Source organism: Meriones unguiculatus, chromosome 8 (assembly GCF_030254825.1).
Source record: "Meriones unguiculatus strain TT.TT164.6M chromosome 8, Bangor_MerUng_6.1, whole genome shotgun sequence".
NCBI classification, from domain to species: Eukaryota; Metazoa; Chordata; class Mammalia; order Rodentia; family Muridae; genus Meriones; species Meriones unguiculatus.
In genome coordinates, this window is record NC_083356.1 from 122,159,823 (window position 1) to 122,174,406 (window position 14,584).

Consider the following 14,584-nt stretch of genomic DNA (forward strand, 5'->3'; position numbering starts at 1 on the left):
AGGCACTGCAGGAAGAAGGGAAGGTCTTAGGAGGGAGGCACTGGCCGTGTCTGAGCAGCTGTGGTGGTAAATGGTGAGAGAGAGAGAGAGAGAGAGCTGCTGCCAAGGAAAATAGCTGAGAGTCCCCAAGTCTAAATGCCTGTCTTCACCAACAGCAAACATGACCAGGGTTCCCGGATGCGCACTGGAAATGAATCGCCACACTCTGAGCACAGGTGCTGGTCTGTGCACAGGACCCACTGAGCAGCCGCAGGGCTCTTAAAGAGGAGCCAAGGCCGTGCCCCATCCACGCAGCAATCACCTCACATGCAAGTCACGGGAAGGTGCTGACTGGAGCTGCAGGTTCACTCTTGGTTCAAGGACAGAGATTTGCGGAGTTCAACTTCAGCAAGGCAAAACCCACAACTGAGGCAGTAAGAAAGCCCACTCTGGATCAGGTGACCTCAGGCTGGGAGGACTGAATCAGCCTAGGCTTGTTTGTACACACTACAAAAGGAACCCAGGTTACACCAGCAAGAGCCACGACACCAAATACCCATCCCTAAACTTCAGCCTCGTGCTGCCTATTCCACTTTGCATTTAGAACTCCTTTCTAGATAATTCTCCCAAAGAAAGCACAAGAATGTATTTTTTTCCCCTTTTGCCCTGCCTAATTGGGAACATTTCAAACACATTAAAGCTGAGCACAGTATCACACTCCTATATTCTAGCACTCAGGAGCCTGGGGGAGAAGGACTGAGTTCCAGGCCAGCACCCCACCCTGTGTGTGTGTGTGTGTGTGTGTGTGTGTGTGTGTGTGTGTGTGTGTGTGTTGTGTGCATCACACATATACCTGTGATAGTTGATCCAGTAAGGTTTGGAATCACCATGGAAACGTGTCTCCAGGTATGTCTGTGGGGGGTTTCTAGGAAAGTTTAACTGGGCAGGAAGACTCATCCTAACTGTGAGTAGCAACATCCGAGGGGCTGAGGTCCTGAACTGAAGACAGTGGAGAAAGGGGGCTTCACAGCAGTTCATCTCTCTCAGCTTCCTCATTGTGGATGCAATGTGCTTGCTGCCTCACGGAGGACTGAATTCCAGCTTAAATCCTGACCCAAAGCCAGTCCTTCCATCCTCAGAAACTTTTGTCGTAGCAATGAGAATAACTAATGCAAAAAAACATGAAGGAGGAGGAAAAGAAGAAGAAGAAGAAGGAGGAGGAGGAGGAGGAGGAGGAGGAGGAGGAGGAGGAGGAGGAGGAGGAGAAGAAGAAGAAGAAGAAGAACCTCTCACAAAACCAAATCTTGTTCTCCCATGTGACTGTGAGAACCCAGCCAAGCCAGTGGTTCAGCTGGTTGAGCAAGTCCAGCCTTTGAGCGCTGCTTTCAAGGTCCTGAGGAGTTGCAAGCTCTCCTCTCACCCAGTACCTCTCAAAACCAGGCTTCCTCACTACAAATTCGCAGCATTTGTGGCATCTCTACACCTTCTGTGCCCTTGGTTATAAGTGCTTCCAAATTACTCCCTCTTCCCACTTGGACATCTTTAAAAGACAGCATTTCCCCAGATTTGGAAAACAGTATCATTCACTACATATCAAAGTGAACCGACTATAGTAGAAGAAAGAGGGTTATTCAAGTCCAGCCCGGTACTGCTGCCCCTGGCTCCAGGATAACAGTGATTGGTCGTCAAACCGGGACTCTCGCAGGGATGGGGCGCAATTAACAGCTGGCACAGATTTCCCTGCTGTCATCGGGAGACTAAGGGAGAATTAGTTATCAAAGGAGCTGTGATATCACTCACTGCTCTTTGCTTCCAAGACCGCGTTGCTGTTCCTGTCACCGTGACAAATATCTGAGAAACAGGAGAGAGGCGTGTGGTTGGGGTGAAACAATCCACTGTGGCAGAGAAGGGGGGTCAGGACCAGCTCTGTGGGGGTGCACATACGGCACCTGGCCACATTGCCCGTAGCAGAGAGGGCCCAGATGACTTGGGCTAGGGGTAGGGTCAGAGTGGGCTCCTCCAAACAGCACCACCAGCTGGTGACCAAGTAGGGAGGACACCCCACATTCAAGCCTCCTGCCCCCGACTGTGTTCTGAAGCTGAGCTTCCATGAGAGAAAGAGGACAAGCTGGGCTCAGCCAGACAGGCTGGGGGAAGAGGAAAGAGGCATCAGACCACATTGTCATCTACATTTAGAGTGTCATCTTCCCCCTTCAATTAACCTGATCTAGAAACTCTCACAGACATGACTGGGGATTTGTCTCCCAGGTGGTTCAAGATCCTGACAGGTTGTCACTCAGTATTGGCGTCACAGGTAAACGGTTGTACTGGGTCCTAGTACATGGCGTTTCCATTGTCACAATGACCCCTGTTCCCCATCAGCAGGAACACCGGCATCTGGGCTCAGCTCTGGACTCATCAGCCCTCTGGTCAAACTGGCAGAGCTATCCTGCCGCTCCCCTGGCCAGCAGGACATTCAGCCAGGGCCGTGGCTCTTTGCCTCAGACTCTCCATTCGAATCACAGAGTGGCAGTAGCTGCCCCCAAGTCATGTTCTCACTCCACTCACAGAACTGCTGCTGGGAGTGGAAGATGACGGAGTACACTGAGCATAGGGAGCACTTGCTCAGGGAGCACAGCGAGATCAACACAGCGAGATCTGCCTCAGACCCAAGGACGTTTAGAAGGCACTTCCCATTTTGTTTTATTTTACTTTTGACCCACAAACCAAATGAGTTTTGCTCTGATCGGTTATTAATTTTGGACATGAATAGAATTCCAGGTTTGGACAATGCTGTCAGAGAATGTGGCAGCAGGAATGGAACAGGTCCCCGGATGTTAGCACAACCCATGTCAGAGGCAACACCCTGACCTTAAAACCCAGCACGTACACCCCAACACCTGCCAAAGTAGTAACAAAGGCCTGATTTATCAACAACCTAGTCCAGAGTTCCAGGAAGGTTCGGAAATGTACCAAGCTCGTTTGTTTGTTTTTTGGCTTCTCTAGGTCTGCTTCTTGCTAACTGAGGTGTGACAACCAGGATGTGGTTTTTGTGCATCAAAGACAATGAGCTACAGGGTTCAGGGCTGAGTGATTTGGACAAGTTCCCTATGAAGCAATAGCAACTTTCTTTTTGGCTTTAATGTGGTAGTCTCCACTGGGCTTACCTTACAAGAGGAGAGGGCCATGGAGACCATCAGATCCACTGGTGGCACTGAGGTAGAAGCTGAAGAGAAGCTTTGAAGCTCAGGCTGAAAAGGGCAGGAACCCAAGTGCTTGACTATGCCCTCTGAGGGAGATTTAGGGGGGTGACCAGCCGTGTTACTGGGACTGCCTCTGTCTCATTACCAAAAGCTCTGCAGCTTGGGAAAGATCTCAGAGCAAGCACTTTTGTCACACCAGCTTCTGGAGCCTTCCGAGGGCATGGGCATTCATGATCAGAGCACTGGCAGAAAACCACCTGTGGACCTCACCACCCGCCAGCCACAAGAGCTGAACTGTGGCACACTCTCCAACATTTTGAAGTCTGAACACTCAGTACCTCACTCAGGACATGACCGTACTGGGAGGCAAACCCTTTACACAGGTAATTAAGGGGACACGAGAGCATACGGGGATGTGGTGAATGCATTATGACTTGTGTCTGTATAAGAACAGGGGGACTAAGGCTCAGACACTTGAAGACACTGCAAGGCATCCACACCTATCCAGGAAAGAACCCGACTCTGTCCACACCTCGACCCAACTTCCAGAGCACCAGCACATGGTCAAACTAAGCTCCCTTGTTTGAACCACTCAGTCTGTGGTCCTTTGTTGCTGCAGCCTTTGTGAACAAATGCATCCCATTTTACAGAAGAAATTGAAGCCCAGATTGGTGACCCAGCTGTTTAAAAGCAACACAGATATGTCAATCCAAGCCTGCCTCGATACAGTCCTGTGACCTTTGTTCCACAAACAGAATGGGATCAGACAGCTGACAAGGAATCTTTCTTACTGACCTACCGTTCCTAGTATTAAAAAGTTCTATGAGGAAAATAACTCCAATCAAAGGAGACGCAATGCCCGTACTCCTCAAAAGAGCAAAGTGGGTTCCGCCAAGACGAGCACAGCCCTTCCAAAGAGTGATGCATTTCCAGTAGGTGCTAATGATGGAGTTGGGGATCGGGGAGGCTGATCACCCAGGTTCCCCTGGCCTGTACTTCTGGGCATTCTCAGACAAGGTTAAATAACGGAGTGACAGGACAAGGCATTTCTAACCACCATGCCTGTCTTCACTCTTTAAAATCAATGCAGTTCTACAAACACTTTGACAATTGATTAAACATCAACCAAGCTGCCCCTAAAGTCCTGAAATGGAGATAGTTATCTGGTCCCTGAAACAGGCTGTAGCGATCTGGTTCAGGGACGCAACTGGAACAGTCCTTCTGACAGCCCAAAAACTGCTTCTGGTAGAAGACTAGTGTTGGGGGTAGTATGTGCTTGCTTGCCTGTGCTGGGGGTACAGCAGGGTTAATGCAAAAAGTATAATGTGCCCTCGGGGATGACATAGAAAATGTCAGTGGTAGTTCAGGGATGATGCTCTGAAGTTCAAGATACCCTGACGAGGCATCCGGATCTCCAGCTCAAGGCTGAACAACTCAGGCTATGCCAGACCCCCTCACTGAAAGGCAAAGACAAGAGCTGTGCCTGTCTAGGAAGAGGGGGACAGTGACGCTCATCCATGGGAGAAGTTTGCAGGCCTCTCAAAAGCCCCAGGGGCTCTGATGGGTCTCAGCAGCTACTCCCAAGTGAAGAATTAATAAACATGCCTTGTGAGACTATATCAGTCAATACCACAAATGGAGCCCTCTTCTGTACCACACTCTCGCCCACATCTCCCATATTCCTGTGGTGTCTGAACCCTTCCTCTGCCAGGAATAGCCAAGTCAGTAGCAAGGCAAGGGGTCTCCCCTCAGAAAGGCATCCCTGTCCAGGAAGTAAGGGTGATTCAAAACAGCAACTCAGAATGGGCATTCTTCTATCTGTCCACAGACCATCAGCCTAAGGTCAGCAAAACACACAGACTTCTCATTACCTAAGCTTCCGTCTAGAGAGACAGCTATTCATTTAGTTAGAGGCTTCACTAATGCAGTACCTTAGAAATTAAAAACAACCAGCCCCCTGCAGCTTCCTTTTTTCCCTCTATTAAATGAAATCCTGTTAGGCAGAGCCATATGTCTGGTATTTGAGACAACGTCACTTACACACACACACACACACACACACATAAACAAGTATGGCTTATTATTTTCCAAGATTTTCATTGTACGAAGTACTGTGTTACATAAGAGCATTTTCAAATGAATATGTTGTACTTTGGGCATGTCACCTCTTCTCAATTCTCCTTAGACCCCTTTGTTCCAGTCCACTCTCATGTCCTATGTACACACAACATTTATCTACATAAAAATGCAGTATCACAGCTAATCTTGGTTGTCAACTTGACACACTGGGTCAGCTGAAGAATTGTCTCCATCAGAATAGCCTGCGGGCTCATTTTCTTCATTGCTAATTGATTTGGGAGAGCACAGCCCACTGTGGGAGGTACTGTCCCTAGGCAAATGGGCCTGGACTGGGTAAGCAAGATAGCCGATATGAGCTTGGGAGAAAGCCAATGAGCATCATTCTTCCATGGTTTCTACTTTGAACACCTGCCTTGAGTTCCTGCCTCAGTTTCCCCTGATGATGGATTGTAACCTGTGAGAAGAAACAGCCCTTTCCTCCTCCAAGCTGCTTTTGCTCAGTTTTCAACTTCATGAGGGCCCGTATGCTGACTGTTGCCCGTATTTCCTGAGCAATTTCAATCCTACGTAAAAAGCTTTTCTCTCTCTACTTTGAGTTGTACCCACTGCTTTTTCCTCCAAGACTTAAGAGCTTCAGGTCTTCCAAGATCATTAGTCTATTTGGACTTTCATGTAGAGTGAGAGACAGGAACTTGCTTCCGCTCTTCCCCACATGGACAATGGCTTTCCCAGCACCACTTGTTGAAGAAGCTGTCTTTTCTCAGGGGTGTATTTTCAACATCTTTGTCAAAAATCAGGTGGCCATAGCTGCGTTGATCTATGTTCGTGTCCCTTATTCTATTTCATTGATCTAGATGTCTGCTTTTATGGCAGTCCCAGGATGGTTTTGTTACTATGGCTCTGTGATATAACTTAGAATCAGGTATGGTGATATTTCCACCAGTATTCTTTCTGCTTGGAATTTCCTTGGCTATTCAGGGATTTTTGTGTTTCCATATGAATTTTAAGATTTTTTTTTTTCTGATTTTAGTGAAGGATGGCATTGGAATTTTGATTGAGCTTAAATTTAATCTCTATATTGCTTTTGGAAGTAGAACCATTTTCGTATAGGAGGTCATTCATCTTCTAGTGTTCTCTTCGATTCCTTCTTCAGTGTTTAAAGTTTTTATTATAGATGTCTTTTACTTCCTTGGTTAGGTTTATTCCAGGGTATTATTTTACTTTTGAAGCCATTGTAAGGGTGACTGTTTCCTTGATTTAATCCTCAGCATGTTTATCTAGTCTATAGGATAGTGGCTGGTTTTTATGTCATTTAATATCCACTTTGCTGAACATGCTTATCAGATCCAATAGTGTCTTTAGAATCTTTTATAGAGACTCATCTATCTGCAAATAGAAATAATTTGACTTCTTTTCTACTTATTACCTTTTTTATTTCCTTCCTTTCTGTTCGTGCTCTACGTAAGACATCAGACAAAACACTGAAAAACACCATTGCCTCCCTTCCCAACTTTAGTGGAAATACTTTCAGTTTTTCTCATTTAGTATAATATTGACTATAGGTTTGTCATTTGTATCCTTTTTTCTTTTTTTATTCCTTGTATCTTCAGAGCCTTTATCATTATTTTAACATGGATTTTGTCAAAAAGAGCTTTTTGAGGGTAGGTTGGAGAGATGGCTCAGTGGTTAAGAGCACCGGCTGCTCTTCCAGAGAACCCAAGTTCAGTTTCAAGTCCCCACACGGCAGCTCACAAGTCCAGTAACTCCAGTAATTCTAGTCCCAGGGGATCTGATGTGGTCATCTGGTTTCTACAGGCACCAGGAACTCGAGTGGTGCACAGACATACAGGCAGGCAAAACATTCATAAGACAGAAAACAGTAAAGTGAATGTTTTAAAACATTTTTTAATTTGCTGAGATAATCGTGTGATTTCTGTTTTTGAGTCCACTTATGTAATATATTACATTTAGTGCTTTGTATATATTAAACCTGAATTTCTGAAATGAAGCCAGCGTGCTCATACTTTATTGTATTTTAGACATGTTCTTAAATTTTGTATGCAGATATTTACTGCGAATGTTTGAATCTATGCTCATAAGGGAGATTGGCATGTAGTTTTTCTCATTTGTTGTTGAATCTTTATCTGGTTTGCTATCAGGGTAATAGTGGATTCATAGAAAATAACTTGACAGCATTTCTTCCTTTTTTATGTATGTGAAATAGTTCGGTATTAATCGCCCTTTAAAGTCCTCCTGGCATTCTGCAATGAATCTGTCTTGTCCTGGGCTAGCTTCAGTTAGATTTTTTTTTATTAATGTTATTACTAGTATTACTGTTTAATTATTATTTATTACTATACTTATTACTATTTAAATTGTTCATTTTAATTTCGGTAGGTTGTATGCACCTAGAAATTTGGTCTTTTTCTTTAAACATTTTCTACTCTACTGGGTATAAGGTTGTAAAGTACATCCTGACAGTTTTTGTAAAGCTCATCCATTACACTGTCTCCCTTTGTGTGTGTGGTGTGGCATGCACAAGAGTGTGTGTGCACAGCTGGAGGCCACGGGCGGATAATGGATGTCTCACTCCACCACTTTCCACACTATTACCTCAAGACAGGCTCCCTCACTGAACCACAAGCTTGCTGGTTCAACTAGGTTAGCTGTCCAGTGACCTCTCAGGGTCTGCCCATCTCTGTCCCCAATGCTGGGGTTACAGTCACAAGCAGCCGCGCCTGGCTTTTTACATGGAGGCTGGGGATCCAAATTCAGGTCTTCATATATGCACGTGCAGCCGCACCTGGCTTTTTACACGGATGCCAACCATTCAAATCCAGGCCTCCTGTGCGCCCTGTGAGTGCCACTGCGCACAGAGCCATCTCGCCAGCTCCAACGACTCCCTTTCATCTCTGATTTTATTGAGTCTTCTCTTTTTTTTTCTTTAGTTTAGCTAAGGGTTTATCAGTCTTGTTTACCTTTTCAAAGAAGCAAGACTCCCTTTCTTTCATTGATTCTTTGTATTGCATTCAATTGTCTATTTCTGTTTTGTTGATTTTTGCCTTGATCTTTACTCTTTCTGTCTACTTCTTTGTGTACATTTGGTAGTGTCCTATTTAATCTCTATGAGATTGTGTATATCCTTCAGTTTTTTGGCTGTTGGTTTTTAGTGTTATTCCACTGTGATCAGCTGGAATATAATAAACTATTTAAAATTTCCTGTTAGTTAAGATTTGACTTGTTGTATGATCTATTTCTGAGAAAGGCCCGTTGGTGAGGTCAGCTGCCTCTCAGTAACATTCTGTTGACAAGAACAAACACATTGGCATTGTTGACATGGCTGCTGTCTGAGAAGAGCAGCGAGGAGGCTGATGTTGAGAGAACATCAGAACATCTCAAGAGCTCGGCTCACAGGCGCAGTGACTAGCCCACATCTGAACACTGGATGCTGGAGGGGAAGTATCCCAATCTTCTCAAGGCTAAGAGCCCACTAACCTAAGTGAGGGGAAACGCTACTGCCCCAAACAAACAGAAGCACCTACCCTTGCAGAGGACGTCATGTCCAGCTGGTCCTGTGTCGATGGGGTTGGGTGAGCGAGCTGAACACTGGCTGCTGAGTGATCTCAGGCATGGCTGTAAACGGAGCATACGACCGTGCTTTATCTCATCAAGATTGAATGTCTAAAGACTTCCTAGGAGTGTAGGTTTCAATAAGCAGCAGAGGACGTGCTTTTAAAGAACAAGCCATGAGCAAGGGAGTGGTGGCCCACGCCTTTAATCCCAACACTTGGGAGGCATAGGCAGGTGGAGCTCTGTGAGTTCAAGACCAGCCTGGTCCACAGGACAATTTGGCAGCATCCTACCATAGAGATTTGTGTCAATTCCTTGGGAGAATCCCACTAGGCAAGCCAAGTGTTTTGCCTCCTGACAAAGAGCATCTCCACTTCCTAAGAAGCAGACTACCAGAAAAGTCCAACCTGAACCTGCAGGGCTGCCAATCACAGGGCTGACGAGGCTCATGGCTGCCCAGGCTCATGGCTGCCCCTCAAGCAAATCTCAGCAGCTACAACAGGTGAGAGACTCCCGCCCGACGCTTTCAACAAATACACTGCAAAAAAATTAAAAATTAAAAAGTGTACCTCGTGGGTTAAAAAATTTAAAGCTTAAAGTAAACTTTTATTAATCTTGTCATCTGACAATTTCATACATGTATATCATGTATCCTCTCTTTATCTCCCTCCCAAACATTTTTGAGACAAAGTTTACCTATTCTAATCCAAGCTAGCCTTAAACTTGTAATCCTCCAGCCTCTGTCTGCCACAGGTTGGTATTACAGGAAGGTACCAACATGCCCAACTTTGTAATACATTTCAAATGTAAAAATTAAGCATGAGTTTACACAAAATGGTAAAAATCTTATAAAGTCTGACAATATAGGGATTTGTCACATCCGAATCAGCCCGCTATCACTGCTATTGTGCCGAAGTTCGTAAAGATGTTCCGTATCCATTAGCAACACACACTGAAGTATCCATGGATAAAATAACACAACACCACGAAGAATATAAAGGGGAAACGTAAACGTGGCATTTGTGAGACAGCATTGGCCACAAGGGGTCATTGTTAAAGCCGGGTACATGAGGGTCACGCAGTGGTCAGCAGCAGTGGGGAGTGAAGGCCCCGTATCGTGGCCAGAGCCTGAGGATTTCCTCCCTTACGACCTGGCTCAAGTAAAACTAGATCTTCCATGATGCCACAGAAAGAATTTCAGGCTGCATCAGGGTGAAACAAAGCTAATGAGTTTATTAAGGGATACAAGATAATATCACCTCAGGTTGAAGTGCAGGCATCTAAGACCGAAGAGGGGGCTCTAGAGACAGGCTCTGCACATCCAAGACTTGGGAATAAGCTTCCAAGAGCGTCAGCTCATGGGTGCACATGACCCATGGCTCACTTGCTACCTGACAGGGTTTGAAGGATGCATTTATAACAGGGTTTGAAGATTAGGAAAAGCTTTTAAAGTTAGAGGTACACAACCTAGTTTACTTGTCTTTTTTTTTTTATATATATAGTATTCTTATTCTGTTATTTTGTCTTTTTTTTTTTTTTTCCACAGCTGAGGACCGAACCCAGGGCCTTGCACTTGCTGGGCAGGCGCTCTACCACTGAGCTAAATCCCCAACCCCTTTTTTTTTTTTTTTTTTTTTTATCTCGATGAATTTGCTTTCGTAAATGAGAGCATAGGGGTTTTACCAGGGCTGTTTTTTTTTTATAATTAGGAAGGAGGGGACTATTAATCCATTTAAACTTGAGGTCACAGCACAGACCTTATGGCCCTAAGCAAGCGAGTACGCTGTTTCTAACATCCCTGTTGAGACACACTTAAGAAAATAAACATTATTCCATAATCTTGGTGTTATTAGTTATATTAAAGATCTGGATTTTCAGCCAATCAGAGTGCAAACCACATCTCAGGATAACAATGCTCTTTCCTTCCCGAATCTCCTTAATTTTTTTTTTTTATTCTATTTCTATCCTGCCTCCGGAAGATACTGTTTGCTTTTGCAGAGTTTTCACTTGTCATAATAAAAAAGTTTTAATCTTTGTGATTAGCATATGAGTGTAGATTGTGGTATTCACAAAAACTGAAAACCCTACAGCATTTTTTGCCACCACTATGGGACAACTCTAAGTTTAAAGTGCAGAAAAGCACTTTAGTTACAAAGGCGAAAGTTAAGCCACTCATATACAAGGCCAACAAAGCCTCCTTTACCTTCGCTCTGTGGTAGAGAATGAGAGTGAAATGAAAGAATGTCTTATCAAAAGTGACCTTCCTCATCCAATATCGCTGGGGCACAGCCCATCTCCCAGTGGGGCCGCTGTCCCAGCTAAATGCAGAAGCGTAGTTAGGAAAAACTAATTAACCGTTGAATGGCCCTTGGAAAATCAATAGTCAGAAGAATGGAGTGACCTTCTTCTGCCTGTGGGCTCCTGCTCTTCCTTCCCAAAGGAAGGCAGAAGAACCAACGTCTGTGCTGTGTGAATGAAGGTGCTTCGCCACAGAACAGGGTCATCACTTTCCCCTTGTCCCTAAAAAGTAGCTTCTCATTGCCCTGCAGCTGAGTCTGCCCACAGCGGTAAGTCACAGAAAAGCACAACGCACATGACTCCCTCTCCGTGCCCCTCAGCAGCCAGGGCAGGGCGCAGAGGAAGATAAATAATGCAGAGTAAGCCTCCATTTTAGCAAAAGAGAAATCCAAGAGACAAATGCCACACAGTGTCCTTAAAATTTACGTGTTTAATGAAGAAAGAAAACTAACCTCTAGAAGAAAGGCACCCCTGACAGAGACCCTGCCCATTCACCCGGGCTCTCTCAGAAGCCTGGAGCTAAGCTCCCATGCTGGACCAAAGCAGTAAAAGAGACCCACCTCTTCCCAGATCACAGTGAATGCCTAACGACTCACTCAGGTGTGTGGCCGATTCTCCTATGTGCTGCCGGTTTCCTCCTGTCACCACAGGTTAATTTTGTGGGGATGGAGAGATGGCTGAGCAGCTAAGAGCACCCACTGCTCAGTTCTCAGCACCCACATGGTAGCTTAACATCTCTAGCTCTAGTTGTGAGGGATCCAATGCCCTCCTCTGACCTCAGTGGACATCAGACAAACACATGGAAAAAACAAAACAAAAAAAACCCTCACATACACATAAAAAGGAGGAGGAGGAGGAAGAGGTTGAGGAGGAAAAGAAAAAGGAGGAGGAGGAGGAGAAGAAGAAAGTGAGCTCTGCTAAGAAGGTCAAAACCTTCCTGTATTCAGTGTTCTGCCTGCACACCAGAAGGAGAGGCTTTCTGCCTGAGTGTGTGATGAGGTCAGGGGGAGCAGGGACCACAGGAAGCAGGAGAAGAGGAGGGACAGAGAGAAGCTGGAACCTGAAGACCCTGCCTGAGACAAAGAACACTGGTGAGGTGGATCTGCGTCCCTGCCTCGTGAGGGCCACCAGGCTTAGATCCTTAGATCCCATGAGCTTGGTCCCTAGATCCGGGGACACCTCCTAGGATGCATCCCTCACCCCCAACACACACATGCAAGCCAATTTGAGATTCTCAGAAGCTGGCTTTTTCTTCGATATCCCAGGAAGCCCGGCCTCAGCCCTTGCAAAAGACATTCATTTAGTCCCTAGTGGAGTTGCCTTACCTGTGCCAGGTTCAAATCAAAGCAACCTGCAGCCTGCACCCAGGACCTCCTAGAGCTGATCAAGTCTATCAGAGAGGGATATAAATAGAAACCTGCCCGGCAAGATTCTGTGCTCAGGAGGACGATGCCATTTCAGAAACCTCTTCTAGATGGTAGGGTGTGATATACACAAGCCACAGATCAGAGAAGAATGCTCCCAAACCTATAAAGCTTTTAGGAAGAGGAAAGTTTTAAAAGCCAGGGGGAATTTATATTTAAATATTGTAGCTAGTCTTTGCAACTTTGTGGGTTCTTCTTTTTCCTACCCTTTTCTCCCCTCACCTTCTTTCACACCCATCACTAGATAGGAGGAAAAGGGAGAGAGAGAGAGAGATCCCTGTACCATTTTCTTCCTATTTATTTCTTCTTTGAGAACTGGAAGCAACAACCTTGACTCTTGTGGCTCCAGCATTTATATAACCTCTGAAAAGTTCCAAGAATTCCCAAATGTCACACAATCGGAGAAATTAACTGCAGCTGGCAAAACCATGCTTCTACCAGAACACAAGGCAAATCATGGTCAGCTGCTGCCAACAGTCCAAAGCATCCCCACATCCCTACAGCTGGGACTAAAATGAAAGCACATTCTGATGATATTTCTGTGTGTGTGTGTGTGTGTGTGTTTTTAAAGAAACCAAAATTCCAGAATCCTCACTATAATATGTTCTGTATAGTTATAGAGCACATATAATAATATGTATTAACTATAGCAAACATCCAGAGACGACCATCTCTTCTGGAAGGCTGCTCTCATTTCTGCTGGCAATGCCCTTTCCTTGATGGTCCCATTGGTTGCATACTCTTTCCCAGTACTTACCACATGATCTGACATTTCATTGTTCACAGTCTTCTCCACCGGTGGGTTCCAGGTCCAGGGCATCTGATGTCTCCTCTTCTGACCCTCCCAGGGAACCAGGCATAGACACACGTGCAGGCAAAACTCATACACATAAGATAAAGAAATCTAAATATTCTCATCAAAATAAAAACACTATGATTGGATCAAGGAAGTTTGAATACGGATGGTAGAGGGTTCTCCTAAATGTATAGCATTAATTCCAACAAGTTCCAAATTGTTTCACAAATATGTAGGTGGTTACTAAAGCCCTTCTGGACTGAAGGTGCTGTCAGCCCCACAATGAAGATACATCCCTACTCCAAATACCTGTCACCACTGCCGCCCAGGCCACTACAGTGGTCACATTAGAAAAATATGTCTCTATGGCAAAGGAGTGTAACCTTTTGCGAGGTGCATGGTCTGATAAGTGGAGCCTTGCTGATTCTGGACCTCTTATCACCTCGGCTACTCCTCTATCGGCTGCTCTTCCTGGCCCTGGTCCCTGCCCCCATCTCATTCTCACATGGCTGTACCGGGGTATCTGTGAACAGTCCTAAGATTACTATTGCTTTTAGAACAAGGCCCAATCATCTCCCACCATCCACACGGGCCCTTCAGCTCTGCTACACTCTCCCCCTGAACTCCTTGTTCCTGACCCTTCTTTATTCCTCTTGTGTGGCCACAGTTCGCCAGGCTGATTGCTACAGCCTGCGGGCCAATGCCCTCGCAATTCCTTTGGCTACAAATCACTGCTCCACTTCCTTCTTGCCAAGACTCTCTGGCAACCTCATTCAACTCATCTCCGGAGGAAGCTTCCAAAACCACTGCGTTTAGTGTGGATTCTGAGGTGTGAGGTGCATGTGTGGGTTGGCGCTGCAGCCTTGTCTCAATGCCTCCTCAGACGGGCACAGGTTTAACACAGATATGAAGAGGAAGAGGATTGCCTAAGAGGCGAGAGAGGATGTACAGGTCCCTGAACAAAAGGGTAGAACCTCCTGCAGGGCCGAGCTGTAGAGGACATGAACAGTAGGCTTGTCTTTGCTTTTCATAGACCTTTGGTTGGGCAGAAGGCCAACCTTTTGGGGTGAGGGGACCAGGATGGCGTGTGTGACTGCCTCTGACAAGGGAGGCGGTAAGGCTAGAAGAGGTCATGGTCTCAATGGCATGGTATATCCTTCCTTCCACAAGGTATCCATGTCCCCACTGCTTATGAAAGGCTAATAACCATGCAGACTGACTCTAGAGCAGGAGAA

The 14,584-nt window shown here is 45.6% G+C and overlaps 1 protein-coding gene across 1 annotated transcript in view; it reads right to left on the reverse strand.

Annotated features, from left to right (window-relative positions):
- LOC132655948 (myosin-IIIb-like) overlaps positions 1 to 12,520 on the reverse strand; it is a 44,012-nt gene extending 31,492 nt beyond the window's left edge. Inside the window, exon 1 of the mRNA XM_060390483.1 lies at positions 12,455 to 12,520. The gene's annotated coding sequence lies outside the window, so the exon portion shown is untranslated. The remainder of the gene's footprint in view (positions 1 to 12,454) is intronic.
- Between the last annotated feature and the right edge of the window lie 2,064 nt (positions 12,521 to 14,584).